At 40.1% G+C, this 19,176-nt stretch overlaps 1 pseudogene; it reads left to right on the forward strand.

The window, feature by feature from the left end:
• Positions 1-669: 669 nt before the first annotated feature.
• LOC122144593 lies at positions 670-10,009 on the forward strand (annotated as a pseudogene).
• Positions 10,010-19,176: the final 9,167 nt, after the last annotated feature.

Below are 19,176 nucleotides of genomic sequence, written 5' to 3' on the forward strand. Positions count from 1 at the left end.
TCAAGTGCTCATCACAAGTTGAACCAAAAGCATCAGTGTTCCTGATGTGTTAACAGTTGATTGGTGTGTGCAAAGAAGCTCCAGATATTAGAGTGTTTTTCATCTGGGTCATGTCTGTTTTGCTCACTACATACACACCGCAGGACTTCCAGCTGGGTATTTCAGAGTTTGCATCACTTTACTGTCCTTCTAACACGTGGAGAAGAGTCGCAAGTACCTGGTGGGATGGTGAAATCCGGGCGGCAGCTGTATCAAATTTGTATTTGTTAGTCCCCTGTGAGGTTGCTGCTGTCTGTGTTTGTTTTGTTGCTGCGGTGTCCTGACAATCAGCTTGCGGCGTTCTTACGACCCTCTGCTGTTGCAGGCGGCTGCGTCTGCGTCTGCGGCTGCTCGTCTGTGTCACCTGCGGCGGGTCTGATGACTCGGAGCCGCACTGGACAGCGGGTTTGACATGCGCTGCTGTGGCCGCGCGTGGGAGGCGCCGAGGTCGCCGCGGGTTTTCGCGTTGTTCCCTCGGGCGTCGTCCCGCGGTGGATGCTGTGGTTGACCTGCGGCGCCCGCCGCTCCGATACGCGCGCCCTGATTACTGGACCAGCGCGGACACGGATGTGCCGTTTCCATTCTGCGCGATGCTTGCGATGATGTGACGCGGGAGTCGGTGCAGCGCGAATGGTGGGCGTCCCGCGGTCCCAGCGCGATCGCCTGCGGGTTACTGGACACGGTGAAAGTCGCGCTGCCCAGGGCTGGAGGTGCTGGGTGAATGTTGATGCTTAGTGCTAAAGCGCACTCCGTTGCCGTTGAGAACTGTGGGGGATGCTGCGGAGCGCAGCGCGCGCGCGTATTCCCCGGGTGCTTCTTGCGGGTGTCCCTCGGGCTTCTCGCACCTTTGTTGCCGGTTGCAGCAGGGCGTTCGGATGCTGCTGCTACTGCTTAGCCTGCTGCAGGGTATTGTGTGAGATTTAACAGTCTAATTAATTTTGTTTTGGTAAGCTAGTGCCTGGCCGCTGCCATCGTATTCGATGATGAGGATGCTGCCAGTGCGACTTCAGGAGGTGCTCTCCGTCGCCAGGGCGTTGGAGGTCGTAAATAACACGTAGCTGGCGTCCTCTTCGTGTCGGAATTACCGGGATAAAAATTACAGTGCAACAGCAGGCTTCCAACTGCCAGCGTTCTGTGGCTGTCTGCTGTGCCTTGTTTGTTGTATGTGTTGTGCTGGAGAGTCTACCAGGCGCAAGGCAGCTGACGGCTGTTCCCTCCTGCCTGATGCTGCTATGTCGCGCATATGCCCGAAAGCGCGCGCTTTTCCGGGATGCGCGGTCGGGCAGGCCTCGCTATGGTCACCAACAGATGAAGAACTCCACAGCGAGCCCACAAGATCGCTCTGACAGGGTCTTTCTCGATCCCACACTCGGAGAGAAGGAGGGGCCCATGTCTTCCTATATGGTCGGAGGTGCCCGCCCATGTTCGTCTTTGTGTGGATGGTCCTGTCTGGTGGGGCTTGCTTCACTGTCGCAGAGTGCGGCAGTCGTGGTACTTATGGCATATGATGGGAATGGATGTGGACGTCATGATGTAGCCAAAACCTAAACAGATTATCCGCCCTGTTAAAACTCAAACATACTACACGAGTTGGAGGTGAACAGACGATAGACACGACAGACAGCACGACAGACAGACGGACCAGGACAGACAGCTAGATATATAGATAGATAGATGATACAGATAGCTAGATAGCTAGATAGATAGATAGGACCCATACAATGTACCAGATAGCATTGAATTCTTCAATACATAAAGCAAAATAAATATTAATTTTGTCTCTCTTATTAATCAAAAGGTCCCACCCTAAGATAAATATGTTATAAGAGCTTTAAAACATATCCCGTTTTAAAATGTTTTAAGAACCGTTTTTTATTACAGCTTTTTTTGCGAACTGTTAGGTACACCATTCCATTTTTAGAAATTTTGCAAACATTAGGGGTACTGTTACTTTTGAATGTTCACTAGAAACGTTTCTGAAACAAGTAAAATAAAAAACCAACAATGGACAACGGTCAAACTAAAATGATTTCAGAAAACAATGAATAGATTAAGGTTTTCGTGAGGCTGATAATGTTTTGAAATAACGTTATTAAAGACCCAGAATTACTTTAAACGAACATTCCGTTAGACGTCACGTGGCGATGGAATGTTTGGTTTGTATAACGTTCCTGAGACCGCATCGAGAGAGAAAGAAGAATCAGAACGTCAGGTAGTAGAACTCCGTTGGATAAACCCCCGCTGCCAGCAATGTCCAGCGGTCACGCATATCTACAGAAAGTCAGTTATTGGGGGATGGGGTTTTCTGACATCAAGTTTCTGATATACAAAATTCATGTAAATTCAATAACTTGGAATGACTACAATAAAGATTTAACACCCGTGTTATGGGTAGTTATGTCTCTTTCAGATGTACAGTTTCTGTTTATGATTAAATAATCCTTCACGGTCTGTCGCTGTTAGCAGGTGTAATTGTGCATCACCAAATTCCTCAGTCTCTCAGCTCATTGGCTATATACTTAAGATCATTATAGATTACAGTTATCACTAGGCTTTAATAATAAAATACTATTTCAGATTGAGCGGGATTTTCAGGGATAGCATTGTGTTTTGACTTTTATTATATAATAAAAATGTACAGTTGCATGACGTGAATGGGAGAAGTAAATGACTCCTTTTTCCGTCATAACTTTTTTAAGTAAAACCTTCTAATTATTTACTTCCCACATCGTGTTTAATCTTCATTTCGCCAGTCTTACGTAATTCCCAAAGTAACGCGTTGAGTCCTACTGAACTCGTGACTGCGGCTATGACTTGAGGGAGCGTCGGGCGGCGGCGTGAGTTTTCACTCCGCATGCTCCTCGGCTCAGTGCGGGAGGCACCTTAATTCGGCCAGGTCGTTGGTTGTAAAACCACAGGCATGAAAGAAAACGACACCGAATACGACAAAAGCAGCCTTCAGTCCGCGCGATCAAACCGATGTCTCGTGCAAGGAAGGATTCAGAGGAGCGCTAGGAGTGAACTCAAGCGGAAGGAGGAGACGTCAGGGACGCCTTACATCTGGCAGCAAGGATCATTCTGATCTCAAAGGCCATGGACCGATATGAGGGAAGAAGGTTTTTGTTTTAATACATCCATCGACCAATCGAGAACAGCACGTGTAGCTCTGCTAGTGGGTACGTACAATAAACACGACGTATATACTCAAAAAATTCACTAAATACTAATATATATAACGTTACACCTACAGAGGACAAAAACATAAGAGAGTGCTGTTATAGTCCCCTGTCTGAATGTACACATTCACACCACACACACACATAGATACTGGCGACGTTGCTTTAAATACCACAGTTAACTGTTAGCTCTGGCCTAAATGGAGTGCCGATCCACAGAATTGGAGATTCCATACATACTTGCCCACAGGATCCCTTGTAGAGCATTAACTAAAGAATCGTGTCCCCCTTCTAGTTTTCATTTATAGTGCAGTCCGCTTTTTGCCCTGTGACTCGGACCGTCCCACGGACAGGGACCGATTCCTCCTCGAAGAAGAATTTTCTTTGGGGTACATCTATTCAGAGAGAAGTCAGTGACATCAGCAGACCTGACGGTTGGGCGAGCCCCCCAAACCCACCTGCCAACCTTCCTCCTCAGATTTCCGCCATCGTTGCCTGTGGAGCTTACAACTGCAGGTTCAGTGTGTGTGGTGTAGACAGGAGCAGACAGGTACCCGAAGTGAATATTGACCCTGTGTCGTTCTTGTGTTTGTGTGCAGTCCTCTCTGGCTTCCCAGCTAGGTAAGGGTCCCAGCGGCTCCTTCCTTCAGTTCGTACGCCCCCTTGAGGTTCAGTCGGGGCCCCGTCCGTACAGTCACAGTTCAGCACGCAGATCCGATGGTACCCTCCGCCGTATCGGCCGACAAAGCGAGGCGCGGTCACGGCTGGTGCGTGCACACTTCACTCTTACAGCTTTCCAGCAGTGGAAATGGTGTTATAGAAGAGAGTACACAAACAAAACATTTACTTGATTTTATGCCAGATATCACACTGAAATCTCAAATCGTCAAAGGCAAATGTTCGAGACATTTTTTATCAGCAAAAAAAAGGTGGGTATTCTAAATGTTGATTTGATTTATGCAATTAAGTGCATATTTACAAACATAACAATTTCAGGAAAGCGTAGTACAAAACAACTGACTTGATGTACTGTAGTTAATCAAACGGGGAATTATGGTTATATCTGTCTAGTTTGTCTTCATTTTCTATTAGTTTTAAATTGTTTTTATTTTTACTCTCTTCAGCCGGTGGGGTGTCTTGCCGTGTCTTTAAATTGTAAAACAATTATGACATGCATAAGAAACAGTGCAAGTTAAGATGCATAGCTGGCCTTTTTTTTAGATTAAATATATAAACTTATGACTGGCGGCATTGACAATATATTCACCACAGTGTCCTATTTGCATATTAGTAAATAAACCATTTTTATTTTTAATAAATGTCTTTATATTGCACACTTATAATATGTGCCAAGAACCAGAGAAACAACCATGATGTCGACCCGCCTGCCTAAAAAACTTCTTTACAGTGTTTACAAGGTTTACGAGCAAACTGTTGCCATCAGCTCATTATTCAGACGAGATTTTGCTCTTTTAGAGTTTTTGCAAGTCTAGACAGTAACACTTAGCTGGAGAGGATGCCATAATTTATTATTATTATTTTTTAACTTTTAAGGAATGTTGACAAAAGGCAAATTTTCTGAGTGAGCATTGGTTAAGCAAGTGGCTCTTACAGAAGGGTTGACTGCATGAGTGTTTGGCTCTTATGTAAGCTTCATATGAGGGGTTTATCTCCGAGGTGTGTGATGTGTTAAGCCCACACTTAAAGTTGTGCACTTCCTCTGCAATCACAAGAATACAGCTCAGGTCCTGCGCTGTTCGGTTTAGCGATTGGGCGAGCACCTACTGCCCCTCTGTACCCAGAGCTCTGCTCTTCCCCCGCACTCCTCGCTCGCTGAGTGCTACCAAAACCGAACGTTAAAGGTAACCGGAGAACCGATGCTATCGTGTGAAGAATGGCTTTATGTGTTTGTCTTTTGGTCGTAATTCAGCATTGTGTCTTTCTTTGCCGTGTTTTTAGGACTCAAGTGTCATTCCTTTAAATTAAATGATTACATAGTAATCATACCACACTTGTACACAATCCAGTCGATTCATCAGATGTGAATTGGCAAATTCCCACATCCCTGTGATTGCACATTACAGAAGTTACAAATGCATTGATAAATTATGCTCATTTCGTGTTGTCTTAAGGAATAGTTCACGGACAAAATGAACATTTGCTGAACCAAAGTACTCCAAGATGTATGATGAGTTTGTTTCTTCATCAGATTTGAAGGAATGTAGCATTGCATCAGTGTCTCATCAATGGATGCTCTGCAGTGAATGGGTGCCGTCAGAATGAGAGTCTCCAAACAGCTGATATACCAAACATCAAGTAATCCATACCCACTCCAGTCCATCAGTTAACATCCGGAGAAGTGTGAAAAGCTGAAGTTAAAGACACTTTTTACCTTTAAAACCGTTCCTTCCAGCTCTAAATATAGGAGTCTTCTATCCATAATACTGCTTTCTCCTCTGAACCAGGAGAGAAATCTTGCACAAATCTTAAAGATTAAAGTGTTCAGCGTATTTGATGTGCACTTTGTGTCAAGGAATCCACTCCCAACAGTCATTTATTTAATATTTTCTGTGACATCGTTGTCATAAACGTGTTGCTATGGGTTGCGTCTTGCTTTGGATTGAATGGCATTTCTGTCTTTCGTGAACTTCATGCTTTCTAAACCTTATCTCAACTTTGTTTTTTTTCTTTTCGTTGGAATTAATCTGCTTATTATACACATAAAATACAAGTTTATATTATTAATTGTTACCCCACAGTCCCCAATGTCTGCAAAGTGCTTGCAATATATATAAAGAGATAGTGTGAATCTTATTATTGGAAGAGTATATAAAGCAGAGAGAGAGAGTAATTGTTAAATTGGATAATAGTGATGATACATGCCCCCCCCCCCTTTTTGCTTTTTTTTTCCATTTTGCCCCTGAGAAAGTCTCTGCACATCCCTGTATACATGGGATTGATATGAATAACTTTAATGTGCTTCAAATGTGCACCAAGCACTCAGGAGGAGAATACAAGTATCGGATCAGGACTCTGTATCGGCAGATACTCAATATTTAATGATCGGATCGGATCGGGACAGTATGGACTCGTACTTTGACCTTGATGGATTTGTTTCTTACAACCTGCAGAGGATCCATTGGTGAGCAAGTGATGTAATGGTAAATTTAACACAAATCTTTTCCCATGAAGAAACAAACTTCGTCTACATCAGAGTAAATTTTCTGCATAATTTTCTTTAGTGGACGTAAACTCTTCCTTCACGTTTATCACGTTAAATGATACAGAGCTGCACTGACATTTTCCATCCTCTAACTCTTGTCCACATTGTCGTGTTGTTTTTGTGAGTCTGAATTGTGTCCTCTCGTTCAGGTCGTTCAAGCCCATCTCTGGGAGCCTTCGAGGAAGACACCGACCCTGGAGCATGCGGTCCAGACGGCCCCAGTCGCCCCTGCTGCGGCTTGCAACCAGTACGGTGTGTCAGAGGAGCCCTGGAACGACCCGACCCGCTCTCAGCACTCAGAAATCTGCTGAAAACCAGAAACAAAAAAGGTGAGAATCACGGCATTGGAAAATGATAAACATAAGAGTTTAATGTGCATATATAGCTGAAGAAGAGTTTTTCACCTGCAGCCATTAATTGTGATATATGTTGTTTAGCTACATCGTAAGCTGATGTTCAGAGGGTTCCTCGGCCAGAATCCGACTCAAACAGGCCTGATAACAAAGATCCAAATACAAACGGCAATTCTGGTGGTGAGTCCGCTTTAAAACTCCTGTCCTGCGCTTGCATAAACATGATCAGGACCCATAACCTTCATTTGTGATAACGGTTGTTTCTCTCTCCAGGTGGCGCTCCTCCAGTGAGAAAAGGGCGGGGCAGTGGTGGCGGAGGCAGCGGTCAACATGGGCGGGGCAGGTTTAACGGGCGTAGAGATGGACCAATGAAATTTGAGAAAGACTTTGACTTTGAGAGTGCCAATGCACAGTTCAATAAAGAAGAGATCGACCGCGAGTTCCAAAACAAACTCAAGATTAGAAGGTGCTACGTGGGAAAACTGTATTACAATGTTACATCAACACAAACCAAGAAGTGCAGTATTCATTGTTTAGGTTTTGATTTTTAATGTCAGTATTTTAATGTCAATTCTCTGCGCTGCAGATGAGAAGAGTGAGAAATCAGAGAAGCCTAGACTCTGAACGGGGAGGGAGAGAAGAGACGATTCAGGTGTGGGAGACCCAGAACAGTGAAGGCAACGCTGATGAGGAGGATCCACTGGGGACCAACTGTTACTATGACAAATCCAAGTCCTTCTTCGACAACATCTCATGTGACGACTCCAGGTGAGATCTCGGCTCCTGCGAGAACATTTGTAGTATTTTTAGGTAACATGTTGTTCATTAGGGCTGGGTATTGGCACAAGACTCGTGATTCGATACGGATTCGTTTGGAATAAATGTGAATTTTTCTTGAGGAGAAGAACAACTTCCTCATTTGGTAACACAAGTTATATTTAGCAAAGTAAAAAGTTATAGTTAGGTAGCAAATTAGTACATTTGTTAGTCTGTAAAACACCTAATCAATATAATATAGTACCTATAATTAGCAAAACGCTTCTCTCTAGAGATACTGTGTCTCGTTGACTAACGAGCTGTGGACATTTAATGATCATATTATTGATGTCTATCAACAAATAAAGAGTACATTACATTTTGTGACAATTGACAGAATTTGAAAGCTACGACTTTGTTTTGTTTTTTATCCAGAAGTAACAGAGTACATTTTTATTCACACATCAGCTGAAAACAGCATAGACTAACAGATCAAAATCGGGTTATCAATATCTTCAACCCAGCCCTAATGTCCATTAACAGTGTGTTCTCAGGTGTGACAAGTTATGAAACCGTATGCAATATTCAACAATAGGCTATGCTATACAGTAATGCTATAATTGCCACATGACCATTTGCGCACAATGCTCAAGTCACAGAAATAGAATATAGAATATATTATTTTTTTAACAGTCTGATCCAACAATGAGTCATGAAAAAGCATCAGCGTTTAACATCTATCTTGTCTGAGCTGGTTCAAAACAGTGTGTAGATGCTTTTGAGTGATTCAGTAATTCTTCATTTAGTGTAGTAATTTGTTGTGGTGAAGTTAAGAAGTAACTGTGAATGAATCATCTAATCGGCGTACGCTCTTCTAGTCTTTTCTAGAAAGGAGAATCTGGAGGTTCTTTTGGAAGGTGCAGTCTTTTTTATATATATATATAAATGTTTTGACATGCTAATGTGTTTATGAAGCTATTTAAATATTATGCAAAACTATTAAATATTTAAATTAATTGGGTTAGGAAGTTTTGACAAAACCTGATTAATAATATAACCAAAGCAACAGAAAATGTCGCTTTGTGTTTTCAAGTTGCATTTTTAAACGATTACCTGCCTTCTAATTTTATCACACAGTCATACACTGAAACCTTTCATTGCAAATTTGTTCATGGCATCTTATAAAAACAGCTGTTTGTTTAGATCATAATCCAAATCTAGCTCACTCCAAGACGAATGTCACGTAAAACATGTTCCAGATTAGATCCGGCATCTTTGCCAAAGGTGGATTTTAGGGATTGAATCTTGCACAAACAGCAGAAGTGAATGACACACGGTTGAAGTTGCTTTCTGATGTATTTTTGGTTCTCCGGGGAGCGGAGGCAGACCTGGGCGGAGGAGGAGGAGGATGAACGCAGAGAAGTTCGGTATTCCGCTGCGTTACAATCGTGAGGACGCGGTGGTTTCCGCGGCGCAGAGGTGGCGGCAGGGCTTCCGTGGCGGCTCGCGGGCGTGCGGCTGAGCAGCGGGCTCGTTCATGCCCTCCCGCGGGGGTGGAGGCGGATTCAGGGGCGGGTTTTAGAGGAAGAGGATAGAGGAGGAACGCCAGAGTTCTCTGACTTTGAGTACAGGGTTAGCACTTCCTCCCACCGAGCTCTCTTTCCACAGTAATGGACCCTTGTCACAGGGGCTCATGTTTCCTCAGAAGCAGAAGTCAATGATAGCTGTACTCTACTTGTTACTAAAGCTATTTTAAAAATCTTTTTGCGGTAAACACTTTTAGAATAGGGAACACATATTCACTATTTAGCTAAGAGTCTACACCTGTAACAAACTCCTAATTTGCTGCTTATTAATAGTTAGGTAAGATTTATTAAGAGTTAGTAAAGATGAATATGCATGCTAAAAAGCAACTAGTATCTCGTGAGAATCGATCGTTAAAATAAAAAGTGTACCCATTTTTGGTAATTAAAATATATTAGTCAGAAAGCATACACTGGTTTATTGTTAAAGTAACATTTCTCGCTTTTTGTTCAAGTTGAAAAATTACTCAAAATTAAAGCTATTTAAATGCAATGTTTATGTATGTATATAAAGGCTCTTTTAAAATTGCAAAGAACGAAATAAAGATCAAAACCTTATTAAATATATTGATGAATACTATAATAGTATATAAAAAATAATATTTAAAGAACACTGGTTGTTGTGGACTACATCATTATCAGCCAGTAGAGAGATTTGGCATTTTTTTCTCATTTGTCTGCATATTGAAATATTTGGATTTTTTTACCCCCAAAATTAAAATAATTGGAACACCAATGAAGTAAGAGTAAAATTATTAAATCTCTCTAAATTTTAAAATGCCTTTCTAACGTTCGTGCGCTTTTCTTGTGTGTGTGTGTGTGTTGACGTTTGTTTCAGAAGGAGAATAAAGTGTCAGCGTAGTCCAACCTGAAGACCAGAAATCATCCCAACAGCCAAAGAATCTCCGATCGGTCACGTCTAGATATCAACGCTTTGGTTTGCGACTCCTGACTAACGGGGAACTGCCTCTATCTGTTCCCAACACCAGCGCGGGCGACGCTGCCTTCAGCTGGGACACCAGCTATTGAGTTTATTTTCTCCTTTCTTCCTTTTCTAGAAAAAAAAAAAAAAAAAAAAACATTTGCTGTTTGGGAAACGTTTGATCTGCATTCGAGGGGAGGAAATGTGTGTAACAAAATGGCCGTATTAAAGACTTCCGTGGACATGAGGATGATGATGAATCCTATATTACTATCTGGTATTTTTTGCATCAACCTTTAGTTCCTTTTCGTAATAAACAACAGGAAGGGTATCTGCGAATATTCCGTTAGGTGCTACAACCCCGCTGATACATGTGAGCGCCTCCTCAGTCGTTAGATTTAATTACGCCATGTTTGTGTTTTTTTTTTTGGATCTGTTCTCTAATGTCTCTGAAGCATCCAAAACCACGGTCTAGAAATCCACATCTATGATGTTCAGGCTCACAGTCTGGTAAATTATTTATAGTTTGACATGGTTTGTAGTATACTAGTACATTTTCATCACCAGAAAAGCTCTTTTTTGTGGATAGTCTGGTCGAGCGCTCAGCAGGTCACGGAAAACACCCTGGTGTATATGAATTGTATGTATGTTGATGAATTCAGCTTTCGTTTTTTGTCCTGAAGTCCTCTCTCTGCCACCTCTAAACGGGGGGGGGGGAAAAAGTTTGTTCCACCTTGCTGTTCTTCTCCTTATAACATTATTTTGATATTCGAGTGCCATTTATTCTTGCCTTTCGATGTCAGTTAGGTAAATTGAACACTAAGAGGGCTTTTTGATAAAACCCTGAACGATGAGCCCATCACTGTTTTTAAAGATCTTCTGGAAAGATCCTGAAACCCTTAAGAGCCAGATATGGATGTTGAAAATTGTGTCCACGTGCACTTTAAAGACAAACGACGCTGGGATAAATTTGATGTCATTTCATCAAAGCTCACATACCAGAAAGTGACTTGGTTGAATTGTGCAAGGAGGTTTCTCACAATGTACAGTATTGCACGGGTATAGATTTCAAAAGCACTGATGCATCGTGTATCTAGCTCATGTTAAAAACATGCTGACGTCAACATTCGAGGCTCCGAGTCTAAACAGGAGGCGAGTTTTCACCCGATATTAAGTGTCACATAACGATTCAATGAACCCCTCCTATGTGTGAATAGTTTCCTGTGTGATCCACGTGTATGTTGTTAACGTGTGTTTTGCAGGTAACCGCCATCCATTGCTCTGTTACCGAGTGAAGTCTGATCCCGTCTCTTCTCCCTTTGAATGTCACCTTGAAGCACCTAGTTCCTGCACTGTTGGATGGATGCGTTAATTTTTTTGCGGCGTGCTTCATATTTTAAATTTGTTGTTTCAAAGATCCAAAAGACTGAATTACGGATGATATTTGGAGGAGAAGTGCTCTTTATTTTTTCTCCAGCGTTCCACTGTAGTGTCCGATTTCTTAGTTGGTTTTAACTCTACTTGCATTAACTAAGCCACTCCCTTTAAAAGCACTACTAATTGCACAACACGCAGGCGCTAGTGAAACGCAGTCTGACCGATCGCTCAGAACAGGGCATGATGGGAAACCGCTAAGTGAGTGGCAGATTTCGGACTGGAGTGAGATGTGAAAACGAGTCCTCAAGCCTGATGCCCACGCTGAAGTCGAAGCGGACCTTGTATGAGAGGGCCCACCCACCCACCCGCCCATGTGCAGAATGTAGTCGCACTGTATTACAGGGTTAATGTGATTTGCTCTGGAGGAATTTGATTGGCAAGTTTGTTTTGTAGTTTTTCTGAATTGGAGCAGTTGTACATGGTGTGCTCTTAGAGGGCTTCAAACGGGACAAACAGGTTTTTATTCAAGAGAAATAAATAGTTGTTCAGTATCCTCTTTGTGTGTCCTTGTTTTTTATAAATAAACATGCAAACAAGAACAATTAATTAGTAGCATGTGCCACATAATAATTTTTTTTTTTTTTTAAATGGGGTAACACTTTACAATAAGGTCTTATTTCTTAACACAGTTAATCAATGATCTAACATGAACAAATAAAGAGTAATATATTGTGTTCAGCAGTTATTTATATTTATTTTGTTTTACAGAATAATGAAAGAATGGACTAGCATTTTATCTTTCACATAAAACTTCAACTTTTTACTTTGAAAATTAAGAATATTTAATTTATTGGTCATCTTATAACTTTCTCATAATATATATATATAAAAAAAAGTTCACAGTGCATTCAATTTAACACACAACTTTTGACTTTAAAAATGTATTACTAAAGGTTGACAAATAACATTAATGATGCTGGTAGAAGTGTTGTTCATGTTATCCAATGCAGTATAAAGTGTTTTAAATATAATTTATAGGATTTTTGGGGATATTAAAAAAGTGCAGTAAGAAATAGATTCTCTGATTCTGCAAATAAAATGAGAAAAAGTCATTGCAACATGAAAAGCTAAAATTGTTAGGTCGTTCTATACCTCAAAACATGAACGTGTAGGCTAAAATATCACTACAAGTATGTTATAGGCGTTTATATATATATATAGATATATATATATATTATATATATATATATATATATATATAATAATATTATATTTATTATTATTGATTATTATCTTATTATTATTATTAAAGAAAACGAATATGAATGGCACTATATTAAAGTGATTAACAATGAATTTCGTGATAATAGAAATTTCAAAACAGTTGAAGAGAGGCCAGATTAAAAAAAAATATGATGTCAGCTACTTGTTGAAAATATTGAAGGCTATATAATCTTTTTAAATTTTTTACAGCATTTTTTAAAATCATTTTTCTTTTGTAGATATTATTCTAATATAAAATTTAATGTACACATTTTTTATTTTTAATAAATATTACATACAATTAAATCATGTAAATTAACACAATAATAAGTATTTTAGCATTTTAATTCTCTTAGACTATTTAATACAAACAATTTTAATATATAAATTAATATCCTGTTTCAGAGAAACAGACACTGAGGGGTCAGAGTAAGAAGTCTAATGTCTGGCCCTCTAACATTTTAATTCTGTTCTTTTTAATATTTGTAATAGTTTCCGCTAGGTTTCTAAACTGTGGTTTTGCGGTTTGAGAAAACACAGCTCTGTGCCATAAATAAAAGTCTGTTACAGTTGAGTGTGCTTGTTTACATTTACATTAGATTTTTTTTTTTAAGAGGAAAGCGTCAGTGCTGAGTGACCTGCAGGCGTCAGTAAAATGAGGCGCGTCAGGAAAACCTCCGACCAGCAGAAGAAACGCGTCGATCTGACCTGACCTGACGGAGACTGTTTACACGCAATAAAATGCTGGAATTCATCGATTTGTTCCTCGGGGTTCGGGATTTCTGAAGCTGTTTCTCATCTTGCGCTACACAAGTGAGGCGCGTCGGTGGCCGTGAGCTCCGCGTCTAGGGAACATGTCTGTTGTTTTTTGTTCCCAAACGGCAGCGCGGAAAAGAGCAAATTAACCAGGAGACCATTCAAAGAGTGAGTTTTACGTTTCCCTGCTTAATACGGTCACACGGTTCGGTTATTTAAAGAGAGGAATAGCCGCGTTCTATAACTAATCTTCACTCTCACAGCCTCACGTTTCCGGGACGCAACGGACTAGTTATGTTAGTTAGGTCACTGTGTGTGGTGTTTAGTTGTAGATACGCAGATATCGAGCTGGACGGTCCTCTGGAGTAGATTTTAGATCCCCGTCCCGCGTCTTTCTTCGGAGCCCGCTTCGCCCTCAGTTTTCGCCCGGTATTATTAAACCGCTGTCCGTTGAGATTTGAAAAACAAATTCGCGCCAATTGTATCCTCCGCTGCTAGTGTGAACTGGCGAGAGTTCCAGTCGCAGGTCGCACCGGTTTTGTAATACGCGCGAATCGCTATATTTACTGATTTATTTAATTATTTATTTAAGAGTAAAATCACAAACTCAACATTTAATATATATTCTTTATTTTTTTTTTAAAGTGAACACTCAAACTCAATATAAAAAAACGTTGTGCAGGAGATATAATGAGTTCGATTATTGCAAAAATGTATTAAACGTTTAAATCGTGGGAAAAACTGTAAACAGACCAAACAAAGGGGAAACCTCAAGCAGAATGGAAGATAAAATCATAACTTATTATTTATTTAGAGTTTAAGAGGTTTCACAGGACCGTAGGGGCGTTTCAACAATCAAGACTTAAATCTAGGTAGAGTTGAGAATTTTGTTATCGGAATGTAAACAAAATGTTACAAATACAGTTGAATAGGTACTTATTGTTATAGTTCCATAATGTTATATTTAAGTGAGAAGTTTGACTCCCTTAAATGTCACCCCCCATTTTCTTAAAAATAGGCATCTAACGTGAACTAGCCAAAATAAATTTGTTGTCTTTTATGAACACTTTGGACTATAGACGCTCGGTTGTTCTCCTTTTATAAAGAAAATTAGAAGATTTTGTGCAAAAGTGGATTTTTTTCAAAAAATTAAAGTAGCAAAAAGTTCTAGAAGTTTAAATGTACTGTAAATACTGTGTGATATTAATATTTATTTTATTCTTAAATTATATGTTACGTAATAGGTTTACTCTAAAAGTGGTATACTATTAAAGCCGTTGTGTCCCTAAGTTATGTTTCCAAATTTGAAGTTATATGAAAAAATTGAGGTTCCTGTGATGAGTTTATGTAGAGCCGTCATACAACACAGCAGCCAACTGGGAGCCATCAGAACTCCTTGTGAATTTTGTTTAATGAATTTTCCCTAGATGTTCTCTGTCAATTTTACTTCAATACTCAAAATAAACACCAAATATGGAATCCTTGAGGACTCAGGACCTTTCCAATGATATGTTTTGTTGCCAAGCATTATAAAAAGTGTTTGATTCTAAAAGACCGTGAAGGCATTTTTGGTACTATGGACACTTGAACAACCGCGCCACTAAGGGGGAGGAGACCGCCATAAGATTTTAAAGTAATTTTTCACATGGACGCATGTCATGTCCGACTGATTAAAAAATGGTTGCACAGGATAACATCTTGGGCTTCCTAATGATATATAATTTGTAGGATGATTACTAAAAAGATTTTATGATGAAACAAAAGGACAACACCAAAAACAGCGAGCAGCGCAAGCGTCCCACGATGGGGACGGTTTGAACAGTTAAGGGGTTAAATCTATAATTATGACATTTTAAAAACCACGTGCTCATAAACATTCAACCACACGTATGTTACAATATGGCATATTTATTAAAGCAAATAGCATTACAGTAGTACCTCAAGCCGTTAGAACACTTACGGATGTTTATAGTACATATAGAATGTTTAAAGCTAACAGTTGCAGAACACTGCCAGCTGGAGAGGCGTGTTGAAATGTCATGGAAGAACTAAAGCTAATATCTCTGGTGCAAAACAATAAAAAGAAAAATCTTGACCTGCAAATATTAAAAGTGACTGGCCTGTTAACTGACTGATGTTGTGTTTTCCCATCTGCTGGATGAGGAACGATCAAGCTCGGTGGCGATGCATCACATGAGTTATCTGCAGAAAGCCCGACGCCACGGAGTGTGTGCAGTGCGTGAGTTTCAATGCCATCTTGTTCTACTTCAGAATGCCTGTCGCTGCGTTTTATAAAAAGCATGGGCTCCATCATCTCCCCAAATACAACAGATTTGCACCGCAACAATTGTGTCGTTTGGAGAACCATAGCTGACGCCAGCACCGCGAGATACCCTGCCGGAGACCAGAGACTCGAGACGCCAACACCAGTCAGTTAGATTGTAATCGTAAATGTGTTATAATAAATGTGAGTGTGGAGTTGTTAGCGTACATTCATATGAGTCGTAAAAGAATGAAGTCATTTACTGTAGCCAAGAGTTGCACCATTAACAGTATTGCGCGCAAAAAAAAAAATCCCGATATATAATTTTAACTGTATTGTTCTCGGAATATATATTAATCAATTATAACAGTTAAACATTCAAATATAAGAAATATACTTTATTACAATTATTCTTTATATATAAATGTAGTAATTAGTTTTGCTTTCTTAAAACCACAGAAGAAATCGCATTGGACTGAGAGGAAAGACGCTCTGGATGTCCCGTTTGGGGGAACTTAGTTGTTTACTCTCGTAATAGAACTTTTCATAATGATTTTATCGTCGGTGCTATTGTATAATACAATGTATAATAAACTTCAAATAAACACTTGTACTTTTAACAAGCAGCAGAAGTCTGAAAGAACTTCATCATAACTATTTAGTCTGAGTTGATGAGGTTGCTTTCGTCTCCACAGAAGCGTGTTTTCAGCTCCACCTTCTAAGAATTTTCCATGTTTGAAAACAACATTCTGCGGAAAATGAAAAATAGATTGCATTGCGATCTAACAATGACTGTGTCCTCTCACCAAAAATTAGCATATTGTGAAAAAGTTTCATTATTTTCCCTAATGGTAATGCCATAAAAATTAAACTTTAAATATATTTTCGAGTCATGCACACAACTGAAATATTTCAGGTTCTTATTGTTAATCCTTATGATTTTGGTATTACAGCTCATGAAAACCAAAATTACTATCTCAAAAAATAGCATATTTCATCTGGACCATACAAAGAAAAGGTTTTAATACAAAAAAAAGTCAACCTTCAAATAATTATGTTCAGTTATGCACTCAATACTTGGTCGGGAATCCTTTTGCAGAAATGACTGCTTCAGTGCGGCGTGGCATGGAGGCAATCAGCCTGTGGCACTGCTGAGGTGTTATGGAGGCCCAGGATGCTTCGATAGCGGCCTTAAGCTCATCAGAGTGTTGGGTCTTGCGTCTCTCAACTTTCTCTTCACAATATCCCACAGATTCTCTATGGGGTTCAGGTCAGGAGAGTTGGCAGGCCAATTGAGCACAGTAATACCATGGTCAGTAAACCATTTACCAGTGGTTTTGGCACTGTGAGCAGGTGCCAGGTGGGTGCTGAAAAACTAAATCTTCATCTCCATAAAACTTCTCAGCAGATGGAAGCATGAAGTGCTCCAAAATCTCCTGATAGCTAGCTGCATTGACCCTGCCCTTGATAAAACACAGTGGACCAACACCAGCAGCTGACATGGCACCCAGACCATCACTGACTGTGGGTACTTGACACTGGACTTCAGGCATTTTGGCATTTATTTCTCCCCAGTCTTCCTCCAGACTCTGGCACCTTGATTTCGAATGACATGCAAAATTTGCTTTCATCCGAAAAAAAAGTACTTTGGACCACTGAGCAACAGTCCAGTGCTGCTTCTCTGTAGCCCAGGTCAGGCTTCTGCCGCTGTTTCTGGTTCAAAAGCACTGCGCCTGTGCCTTCCGCGGTGGCTCTGGATGTTTCTACTCCAGACTCCGTCCACTGCTTCCGCCAGGTCCCCCAAGGTCTGGAATGGGTCCTTCTCCACAATCTTCCTCAGGGTCGGTCACCTCTTCTGCAGCGTTTTTTGCAGCGTTTTCCTTCCACAGACCACTGGGGTGCCTTGATCAGCACTCTGGGAACAGCCTATTAGTTCAGAAATTTCTTTCTGTGTCTCACCCTCTAAGCTTGAGGGGTGTCTTACATTATGGAAAATAATGAACTTTTTCACAATATGCTAATTTTTTGAGAAGGACCTGTATATGTCTTTATATATTTACACCGTGCTTTGTAAACCCAAACACATTACAGTCGTGAGAATGTGAATACTAAAAATGTATGCAAAAGGAATCCAAAAGAAGCGAAATGAAAGCGGATGTTATGTTATATATTTATTTTTTGCATTGCTGGTACACTTGGAAATAATCAGTTGCCAGCTCTAGTGAACAATAAGCAACATAAGCCAAGCAGTCACCCCTCATGTCTTCAGTCAGGGCAATGTCATTTCTTTCTTTTTAATTTTTTAAACTCCTTTTATTTATTTTTTGAAGCCACTAGTAAACCATTTTGACACAGCTTAGAAATGTTGAGCATTACAGTCCAAGGTCATCGAAGATGTTTAATCTTAAAAAAAAAAAAAATGCCTAAACAGTTTGGGAGGAAAAACACGGACGAGAAACGAACTACATTTTGATGGGCAAAGCACAGAACTATCAAAAGATTATTTATATACAGCAACGATTCTCTGTAAACATGGTAAGTATGTTCGTTTTCGAAAACATGGTCATATCATAAAGCACAGGGCACATTGGCATACGGCAAAAAACGTCACGAAATGAACATTCTGGTTTGACTTTTTCCAATGCAGTTCCCGAAACCACAGATAACCACACAGCGAACTCCTGGGCTCAAAATAACCAAAAATACCAAAAAAAAAATACCCCAATGCCGACCATAACCAGTTATTAGTTGATCTATATACATGGCGCTATTTGGAACCTCTGTAGAAAGAAGGTACAGTTTAAACTCGTAGGGAAAGAAAAGAAATGTGCTTCACATCGTGGGAAAATAACGTTTTTTACTTAATAATAAGCCTTATATATTACGCTAACCGGATATAATGAATGGTCATACTGGTGTAAGAAACATACAAAAAATAAGATTACTACTGTCTACATTGTACAAGACTATATCATATTTGAAAGGGAATCATGTTATTTTTTATGGGAAGTGTTTAGTTTCGTTCTGAGAATGCCAATGGGGAAAAAATGAACGCCCTTCGTTGACCGTACAGAACAGGGTTCGTGTTTTTAATTAAAAAGTTTTTTCTAGATAGAACTACTACTACGGCTCCCAATCCACCATTTCCCCCTCTAAACAATACTTCCTTTACTGGTAGAGAAATATCTGCAAGTGCTATTCAAAACAACATTGGCACAAAGTGCACTCTACATACACACCTCTTTTTTACTTGTATTTTTTTATCTTTCGATCGTTGAAAAAGTAGTGTATTTCTTTCAAATTACACCCTCTGTGTTCTTAATGATTATCATATGGTCTTTCTGCCGAGCCTGACTCGAAGCCTCTTCATTAAAAAGTACCATTATTTCTAGTTCTTCTTTCGTTCTTTTAGTCATTTACAGATGCGTCTTGTGAGACAGTAGGGGGCGGCTGAGGAGCTGCAGG

This window comes from Cyprinus carpio, unplaced genomic scaffold, assembly GCF_018340385.1.
Source record: "Cyprinus carpio isolate SPL01 unplaced genomic scaffold, ASM1834038v1 S000006731, whole genome shotgun sequence".
In the NCBI taxonomy this organism is placed as follows: domain Eukaryota; kingdom Metazoa; phylum Chordata; class Actinopteri; order Cypriniformes; family Cyprinidae; genus Cyprinus; species Cyprinus carpio.